The sequence below is a fragment of the Callithrix jacchus genome, chromosome 18 (assembly GCF_049354715.1).
Source record: "Callithrix jacchus isolate 240 chromosome 18, calJac240_pri, whole genome shotgun sequence".
In the NCBI taxonomy this organism is placed as follows: domain Eukaryota; kingdom Metazoa; phylum Chordata; class Mammalia; order Primates; family Cebidae; genus Callithrix; species Callithrix jacchus.
In genome coordinates, this window is record NC_133519.1 from 15299971 (window position 1) to 15309188 (window position 9218).

The 9218-nt window shown below is 43.8% G+C and overlaps 1 pseudogene; it reads left to right on the forward strand.

Annotated features, from left to right (window-relative positions):
• The first annotated feature begins 2077 nt into the window (after nucleotides 1-2077).
• On the forward strand, nucleotides 2078-2862 carry LOC100387571 (coiled-coil-helix-coiled-coil-helix domain containing 2 pseudogene; annotated as a pseudogene).
• Nucleotides 2863-9218: the final 6356 nt, after the last annotated feature.

The following is a 9218-nucleotide window of genomic DNA, read 5'->3' on the forward strand; positions in this document are numbered from 1 at the left end:
TAGGGAATGACTCTGGAGAAACTGGAAATAATCCCTTATGGCTTGAGTTCACCTGAGTGTGAGAGAATGATAAGAATTAAATAGGAGACAGACTGGAAGGGTCTCACGACCAAGAAAAGTAGTCTGATAAGGAAATAGAGAGCATCGAATGATTTAAACACTAGAGTGACCTTCTTAAAAAGTACACTCCGGCCACAGAGTGGAGAAAGGACAGCATAGGATAGAGACAAGGACATCCATTTGGAGGCAGCTGCAGTGACCCAGGGAGATGACAGGGCTTGAATTAAGGCAATGAGAAGAGAAACAAAGGAAATTAGGGAGGTATTTGAAAACAAGAGGGAGGGGGCTTGTGACAAAATGGATACGGGGTTAAGAGAGGGAATGAGTAGTTCCCAAATTCCTGCCTTGACAGCTCGATGGAAGTACATTCCCCAAGATAAGGAATGCAGGGGAAAGAAATGATCGGGCCAGATAAGGATATGACACTTATTAGGCAAGTTGGGATTCAGGTGACTGTAGGACAAACCAAGTACACATGTCAAGCTGACCTGGAGCCTCAGGAGAGAGGTTGGCAGGGGTGGAATTCAGTTCAGAAAAGGTTTATTCGGGCCCGGAGTGGTGGCTCATACCTGTAATCCCAGCACTTAGGGAGGCCGAGGTGTATAGATCATGAGGTCAGGAGTTCGAGACCAGCCTGACCAACATGGTGAAACTCCATCTCTACTAAAAATACAAAATTAGCTGGGCATGATGCCACCTGCCTATAATCCCAACTATTCGTGAGGCTGAGGCAGGAGAATCACTTGAACCTGGGAGGCAGAGGTTGTGGTGAGCCGAGATCATGCCATTGCACTCCAGCCTGGGCAACAAGAGCAAAACTCTGTCTCCAAAAAAAAAAAGGCCCCTAGCCACAAGGAGTTCACAATTGACATTAGTGAAAGCTGAGTAAGTGGAGTTGATGGAAGAGTGGCAGAAACTCAATTGTCATGGGATAGGGACAAATGGAAGTTAAGAAAGTAAAGCTATTGAATGTCACTATGATACTGTAAAAACAGGCTGGGCACAGTGGCTCATGACTGTAATCCCAGCACTTTGGGAGGCCAAGATGGGAGGATTGCCTGAGCCCAGGAGTTTAAGATCAGCCTGGACAACATGGCAAGACCCCATCTCTAAAACAGAAAAAAAATATAAAAACAGAAACCATGAAGTTTTAAAAGCCAGTAGAGTTAATAGTGTATTCATGATTCTCTTCTTATAACTCAGTTGCCAAAAAGGAAAGACTTACACGTAGAGACATTAGAGGAAAATTCAGAGGATGGATTAGTTATCTATGGCTCCGCAATGAACTACACCAAAACTTTGTAGATTAAACCACAAACATACATCTATTTATTTATTTATTTATTTAGACAGATTCCTGCTCTGTCACCCAGACCAGAGCACGGTGGTGCAATCATGGCTCACTGCAGCCTTGACCTGCGGAACTCAAGCAATCCTCCAATCTCAGCCACCCGCACCCCCCGCCCCCCAGTAGCTTGGACTACAGGTGTGCATCACCATGCTCAGCTAATTTTTGTATTTTTTGTAGAGATGGGGTTTCACTATGTTGCCCAGGCTGGTCTCGAACTCCTAGGCTCAAGGGATCTGCCCACCTTGGCCTCCCAAAGTGCTGCGATTAACAAATGTGCATTATTACTTCAAAGCTTTTTGGGTCAGGAATTAGTGTGGGGCACAGTTGGGTGGTTCTGACTCATAGTCTCTCATGAGTCGCAGTGAAAATGTCAGCTGGGTTCACTTTTTTAGCCTTTTTTCTCTCTGTTTCATGTTGGACATTTCTATTTATGTTTTCAAGTTTACCAGCATGCTCTTGCATAATGTCTATCTGCTGTTAAACCCATCCGATGTACTTTTCTCAGAGTATCAGTGAGCTTCAGATAGCCTAACATATGTGTAATTGGAGCCCCAGGAAATAAAGGAGGCTGGGTGGTAGAGGGGAACAGAGAAAGCATTAAGAAATAATGATCAGCCGCCTCCCGTCTTCCGGTTTTCTCAGAGGCCGCCGAGCTCTTCCCTGGTTATTGCTCGTCTAAAGGCCGAGCAGCCCCGCAGCTAGGATGCCGCGTGGAAGCCGAAGCCGCACCTCCCGCATGGCCCCTCCAGCCAGCCGGGCCCCTCCGATGAGAGCTGCGCCCAGGCCAGCACCCGCCGCTCAGCCACCAGCAGCGGCACCCCCCTCTGCAGTTGGCTCTCCTGCTGCTGCGCCCCGGCAGCCAGGTCTGCTGTCCCTGATGGCAACCACTGCAGCTGGCGTGGCTGTGGGCTCTGCTGTGGGGCACACACTGGGCCACGCCATTACTGGGGGCTTCAGTGGAGGAAGTGATCCTGAGCCTGCGAGGCCTGACATCACTTACCAGGAGCCTCCGGGAACCCAGCCGGCACAGCAGCAGCAGCCTTGCTTCTATGAGATCAAACAGTTCTTGGAGTGTGCCCAGAACCAGGGTGACATCAAGCTCTGTGAGGGCTTCAGTGAGGTGCTGAAACAGTGCCGACTTGCAAACGGATTGGCCTAATCAAGAAGTTCAAACTGGAGAAATGGAAAACCAGCTCTCATAACCAAGTTAATATAAAAGTTTAATTAATAGTGAAGGTATCAAGTGTAGCCATCAGTTAAACCTCTCCGTCATTCCTAGCTTCCTTGCTTCAGAATTGAAATGGAAGGGGGTGTTCCTACTCTGTAGAATTGGGAGCTGGTCAAATGTTTGTGTGGCCTCCTTAAACTAGCTGTTATGATTTTATTCTTTGTGAGTTAATTAGAATAAAGTGATTTTCTTCCAGGATGTGAAAAAAAAAAAAAGAAAGAAAGAATGATCAAAATTATTCCAAATTTTACGAGGCTATAAGCTCACAGAACCAAGAATCTCAATAAACCCTAAGCACAAGAAACATAAAACTGTACTAAGGCACAAAACGATCAGATGGCTCAAAGCCAGTGATAAAGAGAAAAAATGTGAAAGCAACCAGAGACATTCCACACAGAGAAGTAAAGATAAGCATGACAAAATCTTCCTGTCATAAATGATGCAAACCAGAAAATAATGGAACAATATCTATAAATACTGAAAGAAAGAAATACTCCAATTTTGAATTATATCTTTTGACTGTATCTTAGATATATATTACGTCTTTGAAAATATCTTTTGAGACTGAAGGTAAAATAAGGCTTTTTCAGCCATGCAAAAGCTAAAATCATTTATCACCAAAGGACCTAAAATACAACGAATGTTAAAGAAGATCCTTGAGGCAAAAGGAAAATGATAACAGATGTATAAATCTACACAAAGGAATGGCAGTCATCAACATTGGCAACGATGTGATACGAAAAGGATAAATTAAATGGAATTATTTAAAATATTCAACTAATTCAAAAAAGAGGAAAAAAGAATAGAGGGGATAAACCAAAAAGTCAAGACCACAGAAGCTTTAAGCGACATAATCAACCAAGTTGACCTAATTGACGCTTACAAAACCCTCCACCTAACAACAGTAGAATACACGTTATTGACAAGTGCACATGGAGCATGTTTACCAAAATTGGCCATATTCAGGGCCATAAAACAAGTCTCAAAAAATTGTAAAGGTTTCAGGTCATACAAAGTATGCTCTTTGAACATAATGGAATTAAATGAGAAACCAATAACAGAAAGATCTTTACAAAATCCTCAAATATTTAGGAGCAAAGTGATACACTTTCAAATAACCCATGGTTCAAAGAAGAAATCAAAGGGGAAAACAGGAAGTATGCTGAGTTGAATGAAAAATAAAACATAACAAATTTCAGAGAAGCCACAAAAGCAGTACTTAGGAGGAATGTATAGCACCAAATGCCCATATTAGAAAAGAAGCAACATCTGAAGTAAATGACTTCAGCTTGTACTGTGAGAAATTAGGAGGAGAGCAAGTTAAACCTGAAATAAAGAAAGCAAATAATAAAGATCATCATGGAAATCCATGCGATACACAACAGAAAAAGAGAAAAGAAAATCTGTGAGCCAAAAGCTGCATCTTTGAAAACATCAATAACATCAATAAAACTCTAACTGAGCTTATCAGGAAAAAAGAAAGAAGTCAAAAATTAATCAATATCAGGAATGAGAGAGGTAATTTCCCTACCAATTCTTAGATATTAAAAGGATTATAAGAAAATATTGTAAACCACTCTATGCCAATAAATTTGACAACTTATATCAAATGAACAAATTCCTTGAAAGATACAAACTACCAAAGTTCACACAAGAAGAAATAAATAACATGAATAGTCTTATATATGTTTTTAAAAAATTAAATTTGTAGCTGAAAAGTTTCTCATAAAGAAAGCGCCAGCCTCAGATGGTTTCACTGGTCACTTCTACCAAGGATTTAATGAAGAAATAATAATGTTTCATACAAACCGTTCCAGAAAATTGAAGAGGAGGAAATGTTCCCAAATAATCCTATGAGACCAGCATCACCCTCAACCTGATAAAAAGTGTCTATTTAAAAAATCTACAATTAACAGCATACTTGATGGTGAACAGCATACTAAGTGATTTCCCCCAAAGACTAGGAACAAGGCATGTCCTCTCTCACCACCTATTCAACATTATACTGGAGGTTCTAGCTAGTGCAATACGATAAGAAAAAGAAATAAAAGGCATCCAAATTGAAAAAGAAGAAATAAAATCTCCTTATTCAGAGATGACATAATCATCTATATAGAAAATTTGATAGAATCTCCAAAAAAGCTACTAGGACTGATATATGAGCACAGCATGATTACAGGATACAAGATAAATGTAAAAAAAAAAAAAAAAAAACACTGTATTTCTATTAACAATAAATAATCCAGAATTGAAATAAACAATGCTATGTATTATATAATAGCATCAAAATTTTGAAAAGGGGGACAGGCACGGTGGCTGGCATGCATAATCCCAGCACTTTGGGAGGCTGAGGCAGGTGGATTGCCTGAGCTCAGGAGTTTGAGACCAGGCAACATGGCAAAACCCTGTCTCTACTAAAAATGCAAAACAAAAAAAGTACCTTGGCATGGTGGCACATGCCTGTAGTCCCAGCTACTCAGGAGGCTGAGGCAGGAGAATCACTTGAACCAGGGAAGTGGAGGTTGCAGTGATCCAAGATCACATCATTGCATTCCAGCCTGGGCAACAGAGCAAGACTTTGTCTCAAAAAATAAATAAAGTTTATGTGGAAATGCAAATTTTGTCTCAAAAAATAAATAAAGTTTACGTGGAAATGCAATGCAATTATTTGACCTAAAAAAAGTCAAATAATTTTGAAAAAGAAAGAAGATTTACACTACCTGATTTCAAGACATGATCAAGCTACAATAATTAAGAGTGTGGTATTGGCATCAAAAAAAGAAAAATATTAGTGGAACAAAAAATAGCCCAGAAATAGACCCACATGTGTTGGCAACTGATTTTCAACAAAGGTGCAAAGGCAATTCAGTGGAGAAAGGACAGCCTCTTCAACAAATGATGCCAAAACAATTGAATATACATATGCAACAATGTAACTTTGATCCATACCTCACACCATATACAGAAATTAACTGAAAATCGATCAATGACTTAAATGTAAAACTTAAATCTATAAAACTTCTAGAAAAGTGCATAAGAGAAAATCTTTGTGACTTTGTGTTAAGCAAAGATATCTTAGATATGATACTAAAATCACAGTCCATAAAAGAAAACATAACACATTGGAGCTCAACAAAATTAAGAATTAGAGTGCTACACATGAGTAACTATGAGCTTAGTATACCAAGAACCGAATATAGAGGGCAAGTCCTGGTTGCACAGCCAGCAACAACTGTGCTTTTCTCCATAAAATATTTTCCTTTAGGAACCACCCACATGTACTTTATAGCAGCCACATGTTTGAATGAGATCGATTCCATCTCAGATCCAAGGTGTCCGCCGCCTGGCATAATTTCATCTTTTCTACCACTCACTGATTAATTCAGGAAGAGGAGATAATGCTAACCTAACTCAGTTGGTATATGGATTCTCTTGGCCAGTTCAGGTCTAAACCCAGTAAGTCTTAGGGCCTTTGGTCTACGGCTGGGAAAGAAGGCATTGTTTTCTCCTGCCTATAGATAAGCAAACAAATTAGTCTCCATTGCTGGTGACCCCGTCATCTCACCTCCATAGGAGAAGCTAGCAGTGGACAAAGCCAACACATCAGAAGAGGGTGGTGTCTGGAGAACTAATAAGAAACAGGGCCAGCATCCTGATCAAACCATGCCTGAAGCTAACATTACCTCTGAAATGTAATTATATAAGACAATAAATTGTCTTTAATTCTTTAAAACCGTTTCAATTGATCTGTCTCTATCCTTGCAACCAAAAGCTTCCTTACTGATATAGAAGCACAAAAGAAGGCCAACTAATTTTGTCTGGTGATGTTGGAGAAGTCTTCCCAGAAGGGAAATCACTTGAGCTTTGACTTACAGGACAAGTAAGAGTTCCCAGGAAACAAGAGAAGTAAAAATGATTAGGCTGCATCTATCAGGCAACTGAATGGCCCTCCATGACCCTCAGGTGACCTTGAGGGTAGCCTGGCTTCCCTCCAGCACTATTGCTGAGATGCCATCACTCTGGTCCTCCCTCCCCCGTGGATCCGCAGGTTCTCATCTCCATTCTCCAGGCAGCAGCTTATTGCTAGTGAGGAGAGATATTAAAGCTGACTCCACCTGCCCAGGAAATGGAAAGAACCCAGGAGAATTAGCTGGAGAAAACCTATTAAGCAGCAAAGAACATACCTAGCTCTCGAGGCATCTTTGGAATTTTAAATCACACACGTTGCCTGCTGAGTGGCTTTCCCAGCCTAGTGCTCTCCTCTTCAACAGGGCCTTGGAGGCCAGTGGGGTTTGGAATTTTACCAGCCTGGGCAACACCTCATTCGTCTCCCTGTGTGCCTTCCTCTAACTTTGCCATGAGACTTTAACAACCAAATCCACCATCATGAAACTCCTAAGTAAGTACAACGAGCCCTCTTTCCTTTTGTAAAGCAATCCTTTCCCTCTTGAGCTGAGATCAAATCTGGCCTTTGCTGTGGACTACTGCCTTCACATTAATGGGAGTCCCTTCTATACAGCCTTTTCCTGCGCATTATTTCATGGGAGCCCACAGCAGCCCCAAGAACCAGATAGGGGAGACCGGTCCTAGGGAGCAGGAGGACCCGGAGCCTCCAAGAGATTAAATGGCTTGCTCAAGGTCACAAGGCTAACACCTAAGATTTGAACACACCTTTGGGGCCCATTTCTGGACCCCCCACACTGGCTCCGTTCTTATATAAAAATTCTAAGAAAAAAATCTTTGTTGTGTCCAACCAGGCTGCCATGTGAACAGGAGCGAACCTCACCAGAAGCACAGCTACCAAAGGGAGGCTTTGGGCAAGTCACTCAGCGAGTGAGTCTCCAATCCCTGTGCGCGAAATGGCAATTAGCAGCCTTGTTGGCAGTCGAAAGAATAAAACAAGTTCGCCGGGTTCCTCTGACAAGCTGGCATCCATCCTTTGTCCAGCCCGAGAGCTGGGTGGGGGAAAACAGCCCCCAGTACTGCTGGGGCAGTGTTGGAGCTGGCGTGGGAGCCAAGGGGTCCAGCCGACCCCACGCTCTGCTGGGACAATGGAAAAGCCACTCACAGAAAGGGTGAAGGGAAGGGCAACTTCCTACCTGCTTCATGGGAACCAGAGCAGAACCTCCCTGGGGCCGAAACCTGCACACCAAGCTCACAGTTTCCATCCTCCTCGCACGGCGACAGCAGCCACGCTTCCTTTCCCACACTGCACCCCCGCCTGCAACCACCTCCCCTACCGCCCAGCCTCACCCAAAACAATAGAACCAGGAGGCCTCCTAAAATTAGTCAGTCTGCCTCCAACCCTGCCTGGGCAGGCGGGCTAGGTCTTCTGCGAGCGCCCAGGGTTGAGATGGAACCTCCTGAGCCGGGCTGCCCAGGGTTGTGGGGACCTCCTGAGCCGGGCTGCCCGGGGTTGTGGGGACCTCCTCTAGCTGCACTCAGGGAGCTCTGCATGCCCTCTCTCTTTGCCAGCGTCCTCCTTTCATCCCTCTGGCTCAGATTCCCCCTAGTAAACCCCAATGAAGAAATGAATGAGCACAGGTATGGGGGTGGGAAAGCTGGGCCAGGAAGCACCAAAGGCTTCCCTCTGAGAAGGAGCCGGAGATATTTATGTCAATCTAAAATGAGCACCCAAACCTGGGCACAGTAGCTCCTGCCTGTAATCCCAGTTCCTCAAGAGGCTGGGGCAGGAGGATCACTTGAGCTCAGGAGCTCGAGGCCAGCCTGGGCAACATAGCAAGACTGTCTCAAAGAATGAAATAAAATGAGTACCCAGTAGTCCTACCACACTTCCGTGGAATGAATATCTCCCCAGTCTCCAACAGGGTGAGTCCATTCCTTCTCCTCAGTCCTCGGGAAGGCTGCATCCTCCTCCCTACCACTCCCACGCCACCATGCCCACGACCTTACATTATAGTTCCTTGGGGAAAACCTGAGGCTACCTGGCAGGAATCCCCTCACCTCTGCCTACCACCAAACTTACAGCCCACCTGTATCAAGACCCCTCTCTCTTACATATATATTTAGAATAGTTAAGTTAAAAACAAAAGACCACTCTCTCTGCTTCTCCCCTGTGAGGAGAGACAGTGTCTGGAGCCCTGCACCCATTCCTGTGATGGACCCCCTCTCTCTCCCCTCTCAAGGACAGGCTTCTACCCATTTTCTCTCTCCTGCATGGGAATTTCTCCTTTTCTACGAAATCCACCCAGCAGTGTGTACAATAGAGTGCCCTAGTATCTCTTATTTTAAAATCCTCTCTCTTGTGAACTTAACCTGGAATCTTTTTTTAAAATCTTCCCTCAGTCTTATCTCCCTATCCTCTACTCCCCCATTGCTTTCCTCCTCATCCACAGCAAACATTTTTTTTTTTTTTGAGACGGAGTCTCACTCTGTCACCGAGTCTGGAGTGCAATGGCATGATCTCTGCTCACTGCAACCTCCGCCTCCCATATTCAAGCGATTCTTCTGCCTCAGCCTCCCAAGTAGCTGGGTTTACAGGTGCAAGCCACCATGCGTGGCTAATTTTTGCATTTTTGTAGAGACAAGGTTTCACCGTGTTGGCCAGGCTGGTCTTGA